This window comes from Ovis canadensis, chromosome 7 (genome assembly GCF_042477335.2).
Source record: "Ovis canadensis isolate MfBH-ARS-UI-01 breed Bighorn chromosome 7, ARS-UI_OviCan_v2, whole genome shotgun sequence".
In the NCBI taxonomy this organism is placed as follows: Eukaryota; Metazoa; Chordata; class Mammalia; order Artiodactyla; family Bovidae; genus Ovis; species Ovis canadensis.
The window spans coordinates 50708035-50732427 of NC_091251.1; the positions used below are offsets into that span (position 1 = coordinate 50708035).

Genomic DNA, 24393 nt, shown 5'->3' on the forward strand with positions numbered 1-24393 from the left:
ATGATTAAAAACCTGTTGGGAAAGTAACAAAATGAAAATGAGACAAAAGGCACTGCAGAGTTTGGTAGAAAAGAAAGTATTTAAAAATGCTATTTAATATTGCCAAACTGATAAAAAGATACTACTAATGAAATTTTAAAAATAGTATACTTATTTATTGACACAGCATTATGAAACAATAGTAGAAATTCTTACAGCCCAGTTTGAGGTAAACAGTATAATTTTACAAAGGTATTTAGTTAAAACAGAAGTCTAGAGAGTCCAATAGTTATATTAATAAGACTCATTTTTTTACACCATGTTTTAGAAAATTAAAAATCCCAAGGCCTAAGGACCATTAATATATGTTTAGATTATAGAAACACACAATGGTGATATTAAGTCAAGAAATATTTTCCCCTGAAATTGACTTGTATAAGGATGAGTTGTTTTAAATATACTTGTATATTTTGAGGACACATAATAAAACATTTATTAATTTTGCTTTACAATTTTAATTTGGAAGTTGAAACTATTGTTTTTTCAAGATTCAGCATTTTTTTAGAGCCTTTAAAGTCTCAGGCAAAAGTGAATTGCAAGTGAATAGTATTATTTTAAACAGTGTTTTTAAACTCTTCAACCACATTGATTCCATGCACAGTTTCTTATTTTGTTCTTACATAGGTAATTAGGGAACTAAGAAAGATTGATCTCATTGCATTAAATCATGTTCATGGCTGAGTGTTCTTTAAATGTCTATTGCATGCTTTGCTTGATCTACTCCATCATTACATAAGAACAAATGTACAAAGCCATTGAGATCATCAGCTTCCTTATAACAGTGAGACAAGAGCATTGGTCAAAACCATATTGCAGGATCTAGACATCCAGTCATTCTTCACAGCAACATGTGAGAGATGGACTACTATTTGAAGTTCATTTTTAAGTTAATAAAGAAATGAAACACAGAAATTAAAAAGGGACAAGAGAAAAACAGAGTGGACAGTACATTAGTTTTTATTTGGAATGTTCATCAAACCAATGTAAAAAGTAGAAAAAGGTGAACTACACAAAGTAAACAAAGGCAGTTTATCAAGTTAAGCGAAGAAGCATTGAATGGATGATGGATGAAACTAGGGAGAGGAGTGGGAGGGAGGGAATATACGTTTACATATAGCCGATTCACCTCATTGTATAGCAAAAACTAACACAACATTGTAAAGCAACTGTATCCCAATTAAAAAATAAAATAAACATCACATATTATTTTAAACATGTTTATAGTTATCACCAAATGGTTCAAATTACATAAAAATTATTCCAATGAAGTCCGTTTTTAACATGACACACAATACCAGCCATAAATTCTCTTTGTACACAGTGCTCATAAATAAGTGCCCATCTGACTTTCAGAATGAGAATCTTGCCAGCACTCAATGATGGAGGGCATGGGTCATCATAGCAATTGTCTCAGAGACTTGACTCTTTCCTTAAGATGAGTATGTCAACATTCTAGCATGTTTGATATGCTCTGTGGGGCAAATACAGTAGATAGATCTATAAATTATTGGTCCTGGGAGGGATGGGATGAAGTATAATGACAGGCAAACAAAGAGAAAGAAAGGAAAAAGAAAGGAAGGGAAAAGAAAGAGAGGAGAGACCAAACAGTCTGTGGTTTTTATTTTTCAAAATCCTAAACCCTTTAATAACTAAACATGGAAAGTATATTTTAGGAAATCTCTCTGAGGAAGAGAACACTTCCCAAGCTCTCTTCAGCTCCTCCCCTCCTGGCAAGCAAAAAGGAAAGTTTTTTTGGGTTGAGCAACAGTTACTTCAGTTTATCTGCAACATAAAGAGGATTGGCTTCCTGGCTCCCACACCAAATCCCAAACATTAGTATATCCAAGAGCAAAGGGGATCTCTGTGTCCCTTCTTGGTTGAGGTCACTAATTGTGACTGGCTAGACAGACATAGTGAGTCCAAGGGGCAGGCTCCAGGCCTCAGGGGAATAGCCCCAGCCCCAGATGATGGAATGGAAGAAGCAGAGAGACAGGTCAGAACTGAATGTGACAAGACGATTGGAATGAAGGAGATGTTAGGTGATCCATGCCCATCAGAGATCCAAGTCTCATGTCCCACACCATGGTAAAATAAAAGCAACCCCTAGAATTTAAACAAAATCTGGTGGAAATGGGAAATCCATGTTACCAATTTCTGAAATTATGGCAAAATAGATAGTTGAAATAAAATGAAGTTAAATTATAGAATAATAAAGATATATTTCTTTCAAACCTGAGTTTGTAGGCAGGGATTCATACCAATTAATTTTAGTGAGTCAGTTCCTCATGAGGTCCTCTGGATGGGCAATACAAAGGTTTAGCTTGGGGTTAATTAAGAATACATTCTGTAGGAAGAAAATACTATTTTAGCCAAGGTCAATGACTTTTTTGGTGCTTTGTTTGGCTATTACCTAACATAATAGCTTGCTGAAGATAAACATTTCTTAAAAAATGAAAACAATGCAATGATAATCATCTTATATTTTTAGAGATTTAGCCCTCCATGGATCTGGGCAATTTTTAAAAAGGAACTTAGATTTCTATCCCTGACTCTGATTAAATGGATGTGAAGTAGTTAACTATAGTAAAAGCTACCATTTGGATTGAGTTAGAAATACCCTACGACATATAATTCCTTGATTGAAAGGAAATTGACTATTGAGTCACAGAGAAAAATCACAAGGAAGGAAGAACATAAAAACCAAACCAAAAAAAAAAACACCACCACCACCAAAACTCACAAGAAAGAGCTACATCCTAGCTGTGGATTAATAAAAAATCTACAGCTAGGATGGTATTTGTCTTAGCTTGAATTCGCCCAAAAGCCAGTCCTGATATAAGTAGATCATTAGGGTGACGATCCCAGGAAGTATATTGAAGGAGTAGAGAAGAGATAAAGAAATGGAAAACATCCAGTAATGTAACAGGAATGAGTGGTGGTCACTGTGGGAAACTTGACTCCCTGCCGTTGGGAACCCTCTGGGAAACTAGAAAGAACACATCCTAGAACTTTCCCTCTGAAAAATGAGGAGGCTGACTGGGGTGTTTATCTACCAACCCCTGTCCCTCATTAGTTAAGGACTGTTCCATAGGTTTTAACTTTCCAACATTCTCCATTGTCTGAAAACATTGATTAGTCTAGAGAGAGTTTTCAGACAGAAGGACATGGAAAAGAAACTGTCAAAAGAAACAATAACCTCCAGAGCAAGGCAGTCACAGAGTCTCCTAGGGCACCCTTTCCATGTAAGTTCAATGATCAACAGTTGGCCACATGGAGATAATGTGAAAAGTATACAGAAAAAATAAGGAAGAAATCAGTGGTGATTTGGGGCACATTTACTCATCAGGATATAAGCACAAAATAAAATGAGTAACAGCACAGCATGAATAAAAGGAAGAGGAAGTGAAAATATATACAATTAACTTTCTGTTTCTTTTCCAAGGATCTACATTTTTCAAACAGAAAGAATATTCACATGCTAGACAAACCAAGTCCAGCTTCTAAATGGAGAGACATGCTATATATACAGATTTGAGGAACAAAATTTCTCTTGCAAAAAGAAGTCATTTAACTGAGATGTAAGAATCACTATATTTTTGTGCATTTTACTGAAATTCATTTTCAACAGACATTTCAATGAGCATTTCATATAATAAAAAATGAGAGAATATATTAGAAGTTGATTTGAAAATTCAAAATAATCCACCTATGCAGTTGAAATTATTATTCTAGTATTATCATTATTGACAAGTTGATTGATTCTCATGAAGTCCAGGAATGATATATTACTAGGAAATTCTATAAAACAATGCTCCAGGATATGACAATATTTGAATAGCAATCATAAATAATCTCTAAAGCATGAGAGAGCCTTTGCTACAGATATAGAAGCTAACAAGCATTTTTCTTTTTTTTTTTAATGTCCATAGGACAGATAGTCCTGCAAATGAATGAGAAAGCAGAGTAAATATTTGCTTCATGGAACATAAAATTTTCCTAAAAGAGACATACTGCATAATAACATCAGTTCTAAAAAGAGTTTCACTAGATAGGTTTTGTTTGATTGACAAAATATTATTTATTGTTTATTTTTATTGTTACTAGGAATAAACACTTTTAGATATTGTTTGTTCTGCCCAGTATAACACTTTTCAACATAGTCATTTAATACGTATTTATTGACCACCTACTGTGTATTAAGGCCTGTGATAGGCACCTGGAATATAACAGTGGACAAAACAGCCAGAGCTCCTGCACTCAGTTTTACATTCTAATAGGACAAAAACCTGTTCTCTCTCATTGTCTTGAGTGACTTCACATATTTAAATCACCTCCTGTTCTCTGATTTTGTGTGCATTTGTTATTCTTGACCAGAATATTTATGCCATCACAAAACAATGAGTAAAGAAATTTGCCAATAGGTATTCTTCAGTGAAATCAGACTTTATAAGTTATAACAGGTTTTATATATATCTGAATCTAGTCATTAAACAAGATAAACAGAAAAAAATAGAACTACAAATTGGTTTCCAAGGTGAGCAAAAGATACAAAAGATTAAGTCAAAGCTTATTTTAGTCAATAAGTTATGTTAATAGCTGGGGTACTAATACTTAATGGCCTGAAAAGTCTTTATAATATTTTTGAAACATGATGGGAAAAACATCATCACCACACACATCTCCGTCCTTTGGTGAACCGTTCCTTCCAACAGGTGAAATTGGCAAAACATGGTCTCATTCAATTTGATGAGAAGCTGAGTGTCATCTGCAGTTGCAGCTGAATCCTTGAGGGTCATCACTCATGGAAGGAAAATCCAAGCTATAAAGCACTTCCAACCAAGGGATCTGTTTTCCAGGGAATTTTCAGTTCTAGAAGATATCGGCTTTTTAGGGATAGGGTCAGTTTGCAAAGATGCCCTCCTCACAAAATCAGCATAATGTGAACTTGCTATTCCTGTTGCCTGGGAGTTTCTTCAACTGCTTATTCACCAGGTAAACCACTTTATTATGGTCAAATGTCAATAAAATTTCTTTACCAAATTTCTAGTTTTTGTCCAAAGCAATTGAATCCTTTCCTGCTTTGAATTGTATAAACATAGCAGTTTATAATAGCTCTCCTTACAACATACCCTGGTTTAGTTGCTCAGTTATGTCCAACTCAGCCACCTCATGGTCTGTAGCATGCCAGGTTTCCCTGTCCTTCACCATCTCCCAGAGCTTGCTCAAACTCATGTCCATTGCGTTGGTGATACCATCAAGCCATCTAGCCCTCTGTTGTCCCCTTCTCCTCCCGCCTTCAATCTTTCCTATATCCGGGTCTTTTCCAGTGAGTCAGTTCTTTGCATCAGGCAGCCAAAGTATCGGAGCTTCAACTTCAGCATCAGTCCTTTCAATGAATATTCAGGATTGATTTTCTTTAGCATTAACTGGTTTGATCTCCTTGCATTCCAAGGGATTCTCAAGAGTCTTCTCCAACACCATGGTTCAAAAGCATCAGTTCTTCAGTGTTTAGCCTTTATGGTCCAACTCTCACATGCATACATGACTACAGGAAAAACCACAGCTTTGACTCTATGAAAATTTGTCAGCAAAGCAATGTCTCTGCTTTTTATATGCTGTCTAGATTGGTATTAGCTTTTCTTCCAAGGAGCAAATGTCTTTTAATTTCATGGCTGCAGTCACCATCTGCAGTGATTTTGGAGCCCAAGAAAATAAAGTCTCTCACTGTTTCCATTGTTTCCCCATGTATTTGCCATGAAGTGATGGACCAGATGCCAAGGTCTTTGCTTTTTGAATGCTGAATTTTAAGCCAACTTGTTCACTCTCCTCTTTCACCTTCATCAAAAGGCTCTTTAGCTCCTCTTTGCTTTCTGCTATATGATGGTGTCATCTGCATATCTGAGGTTATTGATGTTTCTCTCAGCAATCTTGATTCCCACTTGTGCTTCATCCAGCCCAGCATTTCACATGATGTACTCTGCATATAAGTTAAATAAGCACAGTGACAATATACAGCCCTGACAAACTCCTTTCACAATTTGAACAAGTCCACTGTTCTATGTCCATTTTGAAATGTTGCTTCTTGACCTGCGTACAGGTTTCACAGGAGGCAGGTAAGGCAGTATGGTATTCCCATTTCTTTAATAATTTTCCACAGTTTGTTGTGATTCACACAGTCAAGGCTTTAGCATAGTCAATGAAGCAGAGCTAGACATTTTTCTGGAATTCTCTTGCTTTTTTTATGATCCCACAGATGTTGGTAATTTGATCTCTGGTTCCTCTGCTTTTCTAAATCCAGCTTGAACATCTGAAAGATCTCAGTTCACACAATGTTGAAGCCTAGCTTGGAGAATTTTGTATATTACTTTGCTAGCATGCGAAATGAGTGCAACTGTGTGGTAGTTTGAACATCCTAGCCACATACCCAAGCCACCAATAGAATATTTACCTTCCCCTTTCACTCTGAAATATTTAAGAATTGAATTATCTGTGAAGAAGGTGATGGTTTTCACATTTGTAACAAAAACACTCGCAAAATTGTTTGCAAAGAACTGTGAGCTCAATAAAGTTTTATTGAAAAAAAATGCTGAATTTAAAGATTAGAGAACAGGAGCTCCACATAAGACCTATTTGTCATAAACTGAACCTGCCGAAAAAAAAAATCAACACGAAAAACTCAGGATTCCATGAACCTTTCATTAAAAAGTACTAGTTATGAAGACCTTTCAGGTTTTTCATTGTTTAACCCATCTAAAATAACCATGCTTTATGTCACTAACAAGATGATAGCAAAGACTTTCTCTATCAAAATTTAGAGTACCACTCACAAAAATAATTACAGCATATTACTTATACTTCTTTGAACTTAATTTTTTGCTCAGTTTCAGCAAACATATTACTATTAATAAACCATCAGATTAAATCAAATTATGTCCCTGATACCAAAACTAGAGGCATAAGCCATTTGTCATAAGAGGACAGCATGTGAGTAATTCAACATAGAATTTTAAAAAATCAGTTAAGATTTAAGGTTCTTCCTTAAGAATGATATAGCAGCGGAACAGATAAAAACATCACCTAAAACCATCTGGTGTTGGTCTCTTAGCTATACTTTTTGAGCCCTCATTAGTGTAGCAAAGAAAACAAGACAATAAAATTCTGCTTTGGCTATCACAGCTGCTGAAATGGAGGCAGCTGGCCTTTCTACAACCAGTATAAAAACATAGAGGGATTGTGCAAAAAGGTATTCTCTTATTAGTCAGTCTCTTGTTCCATCATATTGGTCTTATAAAGATAAGATTTTAAAAATATTTTTTAATTAATTCTTGTACCTTTTTCTTTTTCAGGCTGCACTTGCACTGCACAGGCTTCCCTGATGGCACAGACGGTGAAGCGTCTGACTGCAACGTGAGAGACCCAGGTTCGATCTCTGGGTCGGGATCCCCTGGAGAAGGCAATGGCACCCCACTCCAGTACTCTTGCCGGGAAAATCCGGTGGACAGAGGACCTGGTAGGCTATGGTCCATGGGGTCGCAAGGAGTCGGACACGACTAGGTGACTTCACTTGCACTCCACGGCATGTGGATCTTAGTTCCCACACCAGGGATTGAACCCACGCCACCTGAACTGGAAGTCTTAACCACTGGACCCCCATGGAAATTTCATTTTATAGTGATTTGGCTAATATGACTCATAGTTAATCTTAAGGAATAATGTTGAACAGATTTAACTCTGCTGGGACTCTATTTGCCTCTCCAGGGGAATTTGTTAGTTTCCAAAGTATTGCCCAGGCCAAATCTATACTTGATTAGGAAAAAACCTTGGCATATAGTCTCCTAATCTTATGACGTATCTGTACTCAGATTACTCAAATATCTAAATTGGTTCCAAGAGACAGCAAAGGTTAAAAATCACATCATGAGCTTAATTAGCCAGGTCATTGATAGCAACTAAATAAACTGATGGCAAACAAAGGAATAACCTATGTTTTATTTAAATAAAAACTGTTAATTTAACATATATCTATTAAGAGCCAACTGTGTGTCAGACTGTTCAAGGCACTGGAAGTAACAGGAAAAAACAGACAAAAATCCTGCCCGAGGTGTTTGCAATTAGATGGAGACAATCACGGCCCTTAATATGCTCCAGGCACTCTTCAATCACTTTTACACATATTTTTAATGTAATTTTATGAGATGACTAGTATTATTAACTATTTTACTTATTACCGATCTGAGAAACAGTGTAGATAAGTTTGCCATGGCAACATACATAGTGAATGGCTCCAGAGCTGAGATTCTAATCTAGTCAGTCTCACTTCAGATGGATAAACACAGTAAATAAACTCCAGAGTGAAATAAAGTTAATAATTCTCAAGTTCTAATTAAATTCCTGGTGATATTTATGCCAGAGGAAGAATTAATTCTGCTGCTCTAATAGAAGGGATAACATTAGTATCATCCATTATAATAAAGCCTAAGGAAGGAAAAAATAGACATAGTTTGCTTGTCAGGCTTATAGAAATCTCTATCATTTATAATAGAAGAAAAAAAGGTCTTGTAAACCCCCTAAGGCATGATTTAAAAGCCAAAATTCTGAAGTGATGGTGAAAGAGGCTCTTAGGCCATTGCTCAGTGTTTGCACTTCAGGGCTTAGTTATATAAGTTCTCAGACTTCACAAGGTAAGGAGGAGAAATTTCAACACGGAAAGGATTCCTGAGACAGGAAAATGGAGAACAGTGTAGGTGACAACATGCCACTAAGAAAAGAGTAAGAAAAACAAGTGTAAAAGAAAAAAAAAAAACAAAAAAAACAAGTGTATTATTATAAGGAATAGCAAGCAAATTCACAAAGATAAACTTACTAACCAACTATTCTTCTATTTCAACTGCCAATCTTAAAATATCAGATTAGGCAGGTAGAATTTTAAAAGGCAAGAAAAGAAGAAATATAGCCGTATATTCAGGTATTAATCATGGGATAAAGAGAGAGAAAAAGGGAGAAAGAGAGAGAGACTTTTGCTGGTGCTTCTAAAGTAAACTATCAAATACTACTTTGCAAAGGACAAAAGTAGTCATATTTTGCAAAATATAATACTGGACCAAAGGTCAGATTAAATAAATCAAAGTATATGAATCATGTATACATTCATACTTAACACATTTAAGCATTAAAATGATTATTTATGTTAGTGTCTAAAGTAGTTTCATAAAATAGAATAGCATATCTTGATTGCTGAATTGGGTCACAACTCAAAGACTCATGGCACTTGCATCATGGGTACCTCGGCCCTTACCAAGTGTCTATTGCAACCTTCTAGCTGGAATTTCTGCTGCAGCCTGAAAATGTTGGAGTGAGGAATCTAATTCTAGGAGATGAGAGGTGCTTCAATAAATAAAGGCCTGCCCTGGGAAACGAAAGCACTGTGTACATTTTCACTTACAAAGGGCAAAATATGTTTTTAGGAGATGTTCTCCTTTCAAGTACACAACAATTCACTATTCCTTACTTTGTGCTTACATTGATATTCTTTCCCCATGGTTAATTAAATGAAAAAGAAAGGAAAAGAGAGGCTGAATCAGAGCATAGTTTGTTAAAAATGAATGTGCCAAAGAAGAGGGATTTGATTCCAAGTTTTGTGTATGGTTAGGAGCCAATTTATTGGACTAAATTACAAAACCACAAATTTGTGGTTTGCACTTCAGAAAAATGACAATTTGACACTCTAGACCTTGTAATAGATGTCAGTACTGTTTCATGTTGACACACTGTAAATACTAACTGCTGTTTAAGAATTTTATTAGAGACCTAATTCCAACATGAGTCAATCTAGGCCTATTAAAATAGTTATGTTTCTTATCTTGGGATTTCAGACATTCAGAGTACTTTTAAATATACTGTTGTCATATTCTGGGACAATGCAGCTATATTATAAGGGAGGTATTTCTTTTTTTGAATAAGATAATACTGTAGTGTAACATACGTGAAGGAACTAAAAAAGCTGCACAAAATAAAATGTTGCTTAAGGAAAGACTAAAAGCCAATAAAACTTTAAAAATATGATTTAATAAAAGATAAAACATTTACTGAATCACCTCCGAATTCAAATCCTCTCGACACATGAGAAATGCATGCACAAAAAATGTCCTGCTGATATTGTATTTCTCAAAGCTACTGAAAATATAATTTTCCCTCTCTAGTTCCAATGCTTTCAACATAGATTTTGTTAAACCCATATTTCCCATTCTGCATGATTAATATGCACTAATGAAATATCTTTACAGAGGAAATAAATACTTACTATTTGTTTGTGATGTCGAATTATGCTTTGTTTTTCATCTTAATATTGATATGTATTGAATTGCCTATTAAACTCTCCAGTGACTTGAGAATTAAATCCATATTACATATTCTTTGACTGTGGATCTGTATGCATATAATAATGCCTTTCTAAACCTGTTCATATTTAACATTTGCCTTAAACACACTAAACAATGCTTAGTATGCAGATAGTTACATAGTCACTGAATTTTCAGGTTCTCTGAAATCTAGTTATTATTTTGCTGTGTGGTCCACACTGTCATAACTCTATATGGATATCATATCTGATTGATGTTTCCTTATGGTTCCAAAATGAAAAAGACATAAACATTACAATTTTCAACAGGTTGAGCTAATTCTAATCCTGAAAACAAGATGCAGTGAGGCAGAACTTTAGTTATTAAGTATTCATGATCAACACCAAGAGAAATAGAAAAATACAGTTAAGAATAGAAGGAGTTTTGCTTCTTTCCACCCATTTCATACGTCTCAGACAGTTATCTTAGTAGATTCAATTCCAGGGAAAATTATAAGACCCTATATCACACTATTTGTTTATCTAACCGCTTGTTCATTTACTTCCTGTTGTGTTTTTCCTTCAACTTTGAAAATATATATTTTAATTTGTACTTAATATGTAATAATCATTTTGAAAAATTTCTTATTTATGGTTACCTATTAAGTCAAACGGTATGAAATTGCCTATATTTTACCTTTTAGAACTATAAACTATTTTTGGTAAAACAAAGCAAACCTGTCTTGCCAGATTCTACTAAAAAACCACTACCTACTAGTATTTTACTTGACTGACTAAAAATTCTGCCTCTTGCTTGGCTGTGCACAACGTTGCAATGTAAAATCAAAATGCAGCTTAAGAGTAGCTTCATACAAGTGTCACACCTAGTAATGCCAAAAAATTGTACACCCTGTTCCTTGATAATTTTCATTTTTGTCAAAGCAGGGAAATAGGTACCATTAACTGAGGAAATCAGTCCTGGGTGTTCATTGGAAGGACTGATGTCGAAGCTGATGCAAAGAGCTAACTCATTTGAAAAGACCCTGATGTTGGGAAAGACTGAGGGCAGGAGAAAGGGACGACAGAGGATGAGAGGATTGGATGGCATCACTGACTGAATGGACATGAGTTTGGGTAAACTCCGGGAGTTGGTGATGGACAGGGAGGCCTGGTGTGGTGCGTTCATGGGGTCGCACAGAGTCGGATATGACTGAGTGACTGAACTGAACTGAACTGAACGAGAGGACAAGGCTGCTGCTGCTGCTGCTAAGTCGCTTCAGTCGTGTCCGACTCTGTGCGACCCCATAGGCGGCAGCCCACCAGGCTCCGCCATCCCTGGGATTCTCCAGGCAAGAACACTGGAGTGGGTTGCCATTTCCTCCATAAATTTCTAGAACAAAGTGTGTCTATCAGAAACTAATAATGTTGACTTTACCACACAATCACTCGATAGTATGTGATTGAAGGGTTCAGTAAAAGAAAAAAAAGGTCACTAGTACAATATACCAAGTAAGGAAGAGTGACTAAAAGGAGCTGAAAGAAAGAAATACTGCTCAAAACATGAACTAAGACATAATACTAAACAATTGGACATACCTACTTTCTATAGCAATAGAACAGCAGCAAGAAAATAAAGAAGAGCATGTTTTTATCAGAAAAAAAAAATGTGTCTCCTAGAACAGATGTTGCAAAAAAAATGAAAATGGAGGGAAAAGCCAAAATCTTTGTGATGCTCTGGTACTGATGGAATTAAGCGCCCCAAGAGCAAACCAAAAGTACAAGCTGCATCTAGACTTACAGTCAAAGTCTAGACTTAAAGTCAAATTTCAGATCAACTAACATTATGCTCCAGTTCATCTCTCTCATTTTAGTCCCTGTAATGACTGTGCCAAAGCCTTTGACTGTGTCGATCACAATAAACTGTGGAAAATTCTGAAAGAGGTAGGAATACCAGACCACCTGACCTGCCTCTTGAGAAACCTATATGCAGGCCAGGAAGCAACAGTTAGAACTGGACATGGAACAACAGACCGGTTCCAAATCAGGAAAGGAGTATATCAAGGCTGTATATTGTGACCCTGCTTATTTAACATATATGCAGAGTACATCATGAGAAAGGCTGGGCTAGAAGAAGCACAAGCTGGAATCAAGATTGCTGGGAGAAATATCAACAACCTCAGATATGCAGATGACACCAAAGTGAAGAGGTACTAAAAAGCCTCTTGATGAAAGTAAAGGGGAGAGTGAAAAAGTTGGCTTAAAGCTCAACATTCAGAAAACGAAGATCATGGCATCAGGTCCCACCACTTCATGGGAAATAGATGTGGAAACAGTGTCAGACTTTATTTTTGGGGGCTCCAAAATCACTGCAGATGGTGATTGCAGCCATGAAATTAAAAGACGCTTACTCCTTTTAAGGAAAGTTATGACCAACCTAGATAGCATATTGAAAAGTAGAGACATTACTTTGCCAACAAAGGTCCATCTAGTCAAGGCTATGGTTTTTCCAGTGGTCATGTATGGATGTGAGAGTTGGACTGTGAAGAAAGCTGAGTGCCAAAGAATTGATGCTTTTGAACTGTGGTGTTGAAGAAGACTCTTGAGAGTCCCTTGGACTGCAAGATCCAACCAGTCCATTCTGAAGGCAATCAGCCCTGGGATTACTTTGGAGGGAATGATGCTAAAGCTGAAACTCCAGTACTTTGGCCACCTCATGTGAAGAATTGACTCATTGGAGAAACTCTGATGCTGGGAGGGATTTGGGGCAGGAGAAGAAGGGGACAACAGAGTATGAGATGGCTGGATGGCATCACTGACTCGATGGACGTGAGTCTGAGTAAACTCTGGGAGTTGGTGATGGACAGGATGTCCTGGTGTGCTGCGATTCATGGGGCCGCAAAGAGTCGGACATGACTGAGCAACTGAACTAACTGAACTGAACTGAACAATACATAAGATACTCTACTCTTAGGATATGGAATACTGTGTGGATTTTCTTAATTTTCAAATTTAATTCAAAGCCTTTATGAACCAATGTGGATCTTTTAAATTATGTCTAGAAGGCGCTCAAATGACTGTATGAATTTAAGTTAACAATGGCCACAAGGCTAATCTTAGCCACACCACAGGATGTTAAATCCTATGAGAAGTGTGGTTAAGTTCAGAAGTCCTTAAAAAAACAAATATATTAGCATGACATTTTAACAATAATATGTGTATTTCATCATACCAGAATATCAGTGGAAAAAAAATGTCAGATCTTTATGGCACATTCCTTCCCTCAACAAAAGTTGTTTGCATTTTTCCTGTTCTTTAAAGTAGAAAATTTATTCTAGAAGTGTTCCCTGATGAGATAATAATCAATCCATACTTTTTTTTTAAATTTACATTTACTTGGTACTGATAAGTATACTTGATTTTAAGAAAGGGTAGGAATATAAATTGTATCAATTTCTTCATTATGAAAGTAAGTACATTACCAAAAGTTTTTATAAAAATCTAGCAGAACTAATGTAAAAATTTATTCCTTACTAATACACATATTCAGTTCAGTTCAGTCGCTCAGTCATGTCCAACTCTTTGTGACCCCATGAATCCCAGCAATCCAGGCCTCCCTGTCCATCACTGTCTCCCTAAGTTCATTCAAACCCATGTCCATTGAGTTGGTGATGTCATCCAGCCATTTCCTCCCCTTTTCCTCTTGCCCCCCAATCCCCCCAGTATCAAAGTCTTTTCCAATGAGTCAACTCTTCACATGAGGTGGCCAAAGTATTGGAGTTTCAGCTTCAGCATCAGTCCCTCCAATGAACACCCAGGACTGATCTCCTTTAGAATGGACTGGTTGGATCTCCTTGCAATCCAAGGGACTCTCAAGAGAATTCTCCAACACCACAGTTCAAAAGCATCAATTCTTCAGCACTCAGCTTTCTTCACAGTCCAACTCTCACATCCATATATGACCACTGGAATAACCATAGCCTTGACTAGGTGGACCTTTGTTGGCAGAGTAATGTCTCTGCTTTTCAATATGCTATCTAGGTTGGTCATAACTTTTCTTAAAAGGAGTAAGCGTCTTTAATTTCATGGCTGCAGTCATCATCTGCAGTGATTTTGGAGCCCCCCAAAATAAAGTCTGATACTGTTTCCACTGTTTCCCCATCTATTTCCCATGTAGTGATGGGACTATACACCATGATCTTTGTTTTCTGAATGTTGAACTTTAAGCCAACATTTTCACTCTCCTCTTTCACTTTCATCAAGAGGCTTTTTAGTTCCTCTTCACTTTCTGCCATCTGCATATATGAGGTTATTGATATTTCTCCCAGCAATCTTGACTCCAGCTTGTGCTTCTTCCAGCCCATCATTTCTCATGATGTAATCTGCATATATGTTAAATAAGCAAGGTGACAATATACAGTCTTGATGTACTCCTTTTCCTATTTGGAACCAGTCTGTTGTTCCATGTCCAGTTCTAACTGTTGCTTCCTGACCTGCATATAGGTTTCTCAAGAGGCAGGTCAGGTGGTCTGGTATTCCCACCTCTTTCAGAATTTCCACAGTTGATTGTGATCCACACAGTCAAAGGCTTTGGCATAGTCAATAAAGCAGAAATAGATGTTTTTCTTGAACTCTCTTGCTTTTTGGTGATCCAGCGGATGTTGGTAATTTGATCTCTGGTTCCTCTGCCTTTTCTAAAACCAGCTTGAACATCTGGAAGGTCACAGTTCATGTATTGCTGAAGCCTAGCTTGGAGAATTTTGAACATTACTTTCTTAGCGTGTGAGATGAGTGCAATTGTGCAGTAGTTTGAGCATTCTTTGGCATTGCCTTTCTTTGGGATTGGAATGAAAACTGACCTTTTCCAGTCCTGTGGCCACTGCTGAGTTTTCCAAAGTTGCTGGGATATTGAGTGTAGCAGTTTGACAGCATCATCTTTCAGGATTTGAAATAGCTCAACTGGAATTCAATCACCTCCACTAGCTTTGTTTGTAGTGATGCTTTCTAAGGCCCACTTGACTTCACACCCCAGGATGTCTGGCTCTAGGTGAGTGATCATACCATTGTGATTATCTTAGTCATGAAGATTTTTTTTTGTATAGGACTGAGGTTTGTGACATTGTGCAGGAGACAGGGATCAAGACCATCCCCATGGAAAATAAAAGCAAAAAAAGCAAAATGGCTGTCTGGGGAGGCCTTACAAATAGCTGTGAAAAGAAGAGAAGTGAAAAGCAAAAGGAGAAAAGGAAAGATGTAAGCATCTGGAAAGATGTAAGCAAAAGGAAAGATGCAGCGTTCCAAAGAGTAGCAAGAAGAGATAAGAAAGCCTTCCTCAGTGATCAATGCAAAGAAATAGAGGAAAACAACAGAATGGGAAAGACTAAAGATCTTTTCAAGAAAATTACAGATACCAAGGGAACATTTCATGCAAAGATGGGCTCGATAATGGACAGAAATGTTATGGATGTAACAGAAGCAGAAGATATTAAGAAGAGTTGGCAAGACTACACAGAAGAACTGTACAAATACACATATTAATGATATGATATTTTGAGGCTTCCCAGGTGGCACTAGTGGTAAAGAATCCACCTGCCTATGTAGGAAACATGAGACACAGGTTCGATCCCTGGGTTGGGAAGGTCCCCTGGAGAAAGGCATGGCAACCCACTCCAGTATTCTTGCCTGGAGAATCCCATGGACAGAGGAGCCTTGTGGGCTACAGACCACACGATTGCAAAGAGTAGGATACAACTGAATCAACATAGCACAGCACAGCTAAGTATGAAAATTTACATTTAATGAGTATATAATATTTGATATTCACTTATTTCTGTAACCATTGAAAAAGTTAGAATTTGTGATTTAATATTTCTGCTGAAAAGTACAAAGTAGTCTATTGTAACACTGATACTTTCAATAAGTTAAAAAGGACAACCAAAGGGCTAAATGAGATTTTGGAACTCCTCATTGATTTCTTCACAATGGTACTTTTTAAAAAATCTAACAACCATAATACCATAATACTTAGAACCCACCATTTTCCAGTCAATTTAAATACAATATCATTTAATCTTTAGTTTGTGTAATAAGGTAAAGTTCTATGGGGAAACGTGTGCTTTTAAATGTCTTAGAGCTGGAGGCAGGACAGTGACCAAGAACATATCTTCTCTTGAATGAGATGAAAACTTCTCTGCCACTGACGTTTTGTAAACAAAATATTGAGGGCTCAAGATTTGAAAAAATTTCATCAAGTAGGTTCATGAGTTCCACGGGTTATTTGTTAGCTATTTTTTCTCAAATAGTAATGTAAGCCTTATGTATAAAAGTACAACAGCACAATGAGGTATTAATCTTATCAAATTCTGCAAGCCTGAAACTTGCCTGCATGAATGCTGGAGCTTAAGAGTAGCTGTGTACATATAGGCTGTATCTACTTCTTTGTAGCCATCTCTTTTCAACTAAATTTCCACTGATGTTAGTGTTACCATGCAAATAAAAATGAAATCTGAGAGTAAATATTCTCTATCAATCGATTATCCACCCACAGCACGCTATCAACATGGCTTAGCAAAAAGGAGGTTCAAAGAGTCGAAGGACTTGATCACACAACTGGGGAGAGTCAGGATCTACACCTTGTTTTTCTCAAAAATGCTTCTTTATGTAGAGCTGCTTAAGGTTGCATGTGAACCAGTGTTAACAACTGACATTGAGACTCATATTCCATATGAGGGTAGGCTGCATGTGAATTAGATCATTAAGTGACCAATTATACTAGCTTGCTTGAGATTATAGGATGTGAGACTTTCATTGAGTCCAGGACAAACTGGGATGGTTGGAAACCCTCAAGACAGTTCACTGATATAATCTATTCTAGGATTTTGGGTAAAAAAAAAAATATGGGATTAGTTACATACACTTATGGAAATTATTGTATATCATCATGAGATCCAGTAATGTATCAAATGAACTTTGTCAGTGAATGATCATTAAAATATTCTAAACTACAAGTTGTACATGGCAAGTTCAAAACCATATAAGAACCTTAGAGTGCATTTTCAGCAACTGATTTATTATCTATAATAACATATTTCTCAACAGTTTCACTAGAACAATAGAACCTTATTAAGTACTAAGCCAAGGTCTACAAATCTGCAATCTAAAATTAAAAATTAATTGTTCTAAAGTGTAAAAATTCCATTGCTTTGTTTTAGCATGATCTCACCCAACTTGCTGAAAGAAATATCGCATGACTTGAACTCCTTTATTCTTGTAAATAACTTTTAAATTGTTTAGTTATAATTATAGTTTATTAGCATTTGAAGAGGAGAAGGCAATGGCACCCTACACGGAGGAGCCTGGTAGGCTGCAGTCCATGGGGTCACGAAGAGTCGGACACGACTGAGTGACTTCACTTTCACTTTTCACTTTCATGCATTGGAGAAGGAAATGGCAACCCACTCCAGTATTCTTGCCTAGAGAATCCTAGGGATGGGGGAGCCTGGTGGGCTGCCGTCTATGGGGTCGCACAGAGTCAGACACGACTGAAGTGACTTAGCAGCAGCAGCAGCAGCAGCAGCAGCATTTGAAGAGTAACTGAAAAGCTGGGAAATAACATCAATGAATTGTTCTAGATGTTTGCTAAAATACAGACTATTTGACATACTTTCCAAAGTATTTGGTTAAGTTGTAAGACAATATTTCTTTAGTGGCTCAGATGGTAAAGAATCTGCCTGCAATGCAGGAGACCTGGGTTTGATTCCTGGGTAGGGAAGATCAACTGGAAAAGTGAATGGTGACTCACTCCAGTAGTATGGAGAATTCCATGGACAGAGGAGCCTGGTAGGCTATAGACCATGGGATTGCAAAGAATTAGACATGACTGACTAACACTTTCACTTTTAAAAATAGGATTTCAATAATTTATACCCTTTTATGATAGTGTTACCTTTCATTTGATTAAGTTTTTTTTTCTTTTTTAATCTTCTTTGCTTTGCTATCTACTATATCTGAGTTATGATGTCTTCTGGGCAAGTTAACAGTTTATGAGGAATATTGTATATAAGAGTTCACAGTCTAAGTTCACTTTGGATGTAGTGAAACTAAAAAATTCACTGCTAGGACAATAAAATGTACAGGTGTCGAAAGATCCCAGAAATATGCATACTTTCTGTTACTATGGCAGTAGAATTTTGGAAAATTTGAGTCACATTGCTGTTCAGAAAATAGTCTCAGACAGACCAAAGTTGAAGCCCCATAATGACCAATACTCAAGATCTGTATGCTCATATTATGAAGCTACATTAATGAGGATAGGGCATATATAGGTTCAATTGCCATAGGAAATGATGGAGCACCCAGATGAAGAATCTGTTACATATCAACAAAAGTGCAAGTTTATTCAACTCCTTATCATTTTCACAGAATAGCATTTTATAGTTCTGTTACACATTTTGTCAATTATAGTTTGATGGACATATGACAGAAGAACTATTCATTATACTTTTTTGGGAAAATAGTAGTATTAATTTATCCACTGATAAAAGTAATTTAAAAATGATAGAGAACTTATTTGAAGATTAGTAATCAATGACTGAAGCTTTATATCATATCCTAGCAAAAATCTAAGATTCTTGTCCTCATCTCACCATGATTACTGATGATACCAATTTTATTCTTTCTCGCCATTATCAAGGTTAACAGCCCAATGATGACTACTATTTATTGGATTTGTTATGTGCTGGAATCTCTAAACGTTTTTCATTTAAGGGCATTTACAGCCTATAAAACAAAATAATATGGATTTCTGTGTCATCTCTATTTTAAAGAGGGGAAAAACAAGTTTAGGGAAGCTAAATAAAATCTCCAATTTGAGAAAAACAAATATGAACCTTAGGCTTTTGAACTTCAAAATTCATGCAAGAGAGTTGTAGGAAACATCTCATTCTCTAATTATATGGCCTATCAATAAGATTGTAATAGTAATTGCATGTATTCTTCTGGTGTCTTTAGTAGTAAATACTGTTGTTTAGAAAACCTGCATTATGTATAATTTTAAAAAATCTGCTAAAGCATTCATATTCCCAAGATTTTAGTATATAAACAATAAAACATTTTTTCCATTTATTTTCCTTTTTCTTCCTTCTGTTTCTTCTTTCTCTTTTAATAAGTGGTGCTAATAACCTGTTTGGCTAGATGCTGTGGAGCTCACCTAACAGAAAGAACTTCAAATATACACATGGCTAAGAAGTATTTATGAGGTTAGTACTCAGGTACAGATGACAGAAAAGTTTCCCCAGTCATTTCTTTTCATCTTTTTACTAGTTATGTATGACAATGGGATATACTGTTTTACAAGAGAAGGTGCTTATGTCCACACTATTCCTATTACATACAACTCCATAAAGTTCCAATAACTGAAGTATTATTTATTTATCATAACACTTAGATAATTTAAATTCCTCCAAACATAGAAGAGAACTACCATGAAGAGATTACAGCATGCACAACATTTCCTATTAGGTCTCACAGAAATTGCTGAGCATTACAACTTTTCTACAGGTTATATAAAGTAATAAGAACAGATAATGGTTATATAATGAAGGGAACAGATGTTTCCTAACCTCTTTCTTTTTCCATGGTAAAATTTAATGGGACAGATTAGAGAGGAAAAAATAAGGAGAAAGAAGAAAGAGAGAAAGCAGAAGAGAAGGAGGATGTAGATGTTTCCCATATTTCTATAGTCAGTAATATTTTTGGGATGACTCGGTTCCTAGATGTAACACATTTATGGAAAACATCCTAGTTGGATAATTTTATAAATGCCAAATTTGAGCAGACTGAATCAGAAGACCTATATAATTTAGTAAAATTAGCCCCACCTGTCTCATTTCTTTATGGATTCATCATAACCTCCCAAGTAGGTACAAAATATGTATTTCATCCTAAAGTAACATGCTTAATTCTTATTTGCCTTTGAAATCATGTCATCAACATATAAGTGCTTGAAATATATTAAAATAAATTAAATCTGTTTTATTATAATTTATAGGTGTCCTCATGTTAGAAATACACATAATTTCAGTTTAGTTACCATAACTATGATAATTTAAAATATACTTTCATTTATTAATATTCTAAATTTTAACATTTGAATAGGTTTATTTTAATAAACTATGAAAAATACAAGGACATTAAGAATTTACCAATCAAAAGGTAATATTCATTTTCTTCCAAAAGGGAGTTGAAAAAGGATCAAAACGATTTTTAGACCCTGCTATAAGATTATGACAACTGAAATCAACAAACATGCTATCTTATGTTTCATAAACTTCTATGAATTTTTCATGATGAGGTCTAAGACAGCTAGATTAGCATGATAAATAATATTTATATAACAGAAACTTTTTCATAGCATGGCAAATAGTCAACAGAGACCAACAAATGATTGGATACTCCATGACAGATATATAATTTCAAGCTCTACTATGATGCTAATTCATAGTAAAAAAGTTAAGAAAACACATTACTGGTAAATCTATAGATGACACTGACTTTTAAAATGACACCTAGCAGTTGCTTTTTTAAGCAGGTCTAGAAAATTGATTTTTATCAATGGAAGTTTCTATTCACAAAATGTAAGATGTTCATGGCAAACAGTCTGACAATAAAGACATTTGTTTTCCAAAGCATTTATATATGTTTAAAATGTATACATTGCCAGGTCATTCCCTAGAAATTCTAATTCTGTAGATGTGGAATAGGCTCAGGAATCTATACTACACAATGTAATTGTTCTGCTGCAAAATCTTTTAGAAACCCTCATCCACAGTAGACATTATTTCCATCTTCACATGCTGTACCATTTGGGCATTGTGCAAGTCCAGTCGATAGAGTGATTGAAATTTAAAAGTTTATTTGACTATAAAGATGTTAAAATGAAATTTTGTCTGTACAAAATATACATTTTTACTAAATTATTTGATCTCTATACCAAAATTGTTAGTATTTCCAAAGTTATACTTTCCTAAGTATATTACAAAGGAGATTAATCAAACATTACAATATTTATAATAGAATATCTTTTCCCTCAATAAATTACACATTTTCCTTGACACTGTGTACACTAAGAGTTAGAAATGTGAGAATTTTTTATTTAGAGATTCACAGGAAGGAAAACTTAAAAATATCTGACTCTCATATTGGTTATGGCCGTGGTAACTTAGGATCTCCTGATGTTAGTAAAACTATGGACTTATTTGTTAGTTTACAGACCTATTTGCATGGAGATGATGGAAACTTAACTTATTTGAAATTCATGGACTCTTCTAACTTTGAGCACAACCAGAGGGGAAATGTGCTTAAGCAAACCTGATTTGAATATGAAAAACACCAGGCACATACCTGATTATAGTCAACAAAGAATTAAACAAGGTATTAGTTTATATTTTTCAATTCACTTATTTACCATAACTCTGAAGCTCATTTTATAATGATTGTCAATCTGAATGTTGTGAAATATTTATAAAAGAGAATATTCAAAATATTCATAAAAGAGAATAATAGTTTGTTTGTTCAGTCTAGATATATAATATTTTTGCTTAAAAAATAATAGACCAGAAAGTGATCTTGTGTTCTTCATGTAGTCAAATCTCTGCTTTCTGAGCTATTGATTTTTAAAAATTATCTTGGAAATAGTCATCCAGCTGCTTTACAAGACTTTAGGAGTTGGCAAGCCTATTACTTCTTGTGATAATCTTCTCCCTTCCACTTTAGGATAAATCATTTATTTCTAATAAAACACTATGGCTGAGATTTAAGTTCATTTTCTCAGATCCACAAAAAGATCTGAATAGCTAGTCAGTCTCCTATTTTAAAATAACCCTTCAAACATTGGGACCAAGCCTGTCTCCATCCTTTATTCGCTGTGGAAATTGGAAGGTAATAAAATCATACATATGTTCAGCATTAAAAAAAAAAAGATGCAATTTTATTATACTTTAATCTTTAAGAATTTTTGTTTGTCTTACTTCAGTTCATCCTCAAAACAAACCAATGAGGATACTTTTTAAATCAAAAATTTCATTTTTTAAAAAATTTTCATTTTATATTGGAGTATAGTTGATGAACAAGGTTCTGTTAGTTTCAGGCGTAGAGCAGAGGGATTCAGTTATACATATATATATATATATATATATTCTTTTCAAATCCTTATCCCACTTATATGTTATTATACAGTTCTGAGCAGAGTACCTGGTGCTATACAGTAGGTCCAAATGAAAATATTTTAATTGCTGTAGGCCAATTTGTTATGTGTCATGTGATGCAAAAACACGTAACTAAAAAAATCCACCTGTTTACATCTCAGTAGTTATAAATATAAACTGAAATGATAAACATTAAATACTTTTAAATTAATAAAGCACTTACCAAGTGCAAGGCTGTAACATAAGTAATAATATATCCACTATTATGCTATTCCCCATTTCACTGAATGGAAGAAATATTCACACACATTGAGATATGGTGAAGTCAGCTTGGCTTACACATGATCTGGCTTGAACTAGAACAGCCTGCATTATCGTCTGTCAACATGCACTGCACATTTGCTTTAATCATTAATAAAAAGGGCGCATTTAAAAATCAAAATGGAGTAACCATGGTTCAGGCATCCAGGATGGAGCCGAGAGGTCTCTTCATTTTCTGCCATTAAAGTAATATCTGCATATTTGAGGTTGTTGGTATTTCTCCCTACAATCTTGATTCCAGTTTGAGTTTCCTCCAGCCCAGCATGGAAGTTAAAAAAGCAGATGTACTCTACATAGAATTAAATAAGCAGAGTGACAATATACTTGTTGTACTTCTTTCCCAGTTTTGAACAAGTTGGTTGTTCCGTGTCTGGTTGTAACTGTTGCTTCTTGACCTGCATACAGGTTTCTCAGGAGACACATACAGTGGTCTGGTGTTTCCATCTCTTTAAGAATTTTCCATAGTTTCTTGTGATCCACACAGTCAAAGGCTTTAGCATAGTCAACAAAACAGAAGTAGATGATTTTCTGGAACTCCTTTGCTTTCTCCATGATCCAAAGGATATTGGCAATTTGATTTCTGGTTCCTCCAACTCTTCGAAACCCAGCTTGTATATCTGGACGTTCTCAGTTCACATACTGCTAAATCCTAGCTTGAAGGATTTTGAGCATAACGTTGCTAGCATGTGAAGTGAGCACAACATTGCTAGCATGTGAAGTGAGCACAATTGTATAATAGTTTGAACATGCTTTGGCATCTTGGCATCCCTTCTTTGGGATTGGAATGAAAACCGACCTTTTACAGGTCAAAGTATGAGCACACAATTTTTTCATCTTTCCAAAAAGCCCTAGATTTAAAATTTCTACCAAATGAGTAGATGGAGCTGCTGACTACTAGCTCACTGTCAGAGGAACAAATAAATGTGTCCTATATTCTTTATACATTAACTCATAAATCCCTTCCTATAACTTTATGAGTTTATGAGGAAACTGGGGCAATGAAGAGTAAAGTAACTTGCTCAACAAGATCTAATAAGAGCTAATAAGTGGCAGACCCAGGACCTAAACTGAAGAACACCAAAATCTAGTTTTCCAGGTTTTTGTTAATGGGTAAAGCACTTTTTAAAGTTCTATACTTTTAATATAATAACACAAGATCAAAAACTCAATAATTGCCACTGAAAATTTCTCAAAATGCATTCAAATTCTAATTTATTATGGTGATTTTTTATATACAAACTTATAAAAGTAGCTCATTCACATGCTCTCTCTTTGCTTTTTCATTCAAGCATTTCTTCTCAACATGTTTGCAATTATTCTGAGGTCTATATTACTAAACACAGGCTAACTTAAGTGGAAATCTTGTTGATTTTTGACATTTTCTACAAAAATAATTTCCTAAAAATACCTACATGAAATTACCAATTAGCTTTCTTGACATGAAACGGAGTAAGGGAAACGTTCTTTTACTCAGCTTTGGAATCACGAAACACTTTT

The 24393-nt window shown here is 35.4% G+C and overlaps 1 protein-coding gene across 1 annotated transcript in view; it reads right to left on the reverse strand.

The window, feature by feature from the left end:
• The window catches only part of MDGA2 (MAM domain containing glycosylphosphatidylinositol anchor 2), a 920428-nt gene that overhangs the window by 314720 nt on the left and 581315 nt on the right, over positions 1 to 24393 (reverse strand). The window lies entirely within an intron of this gene.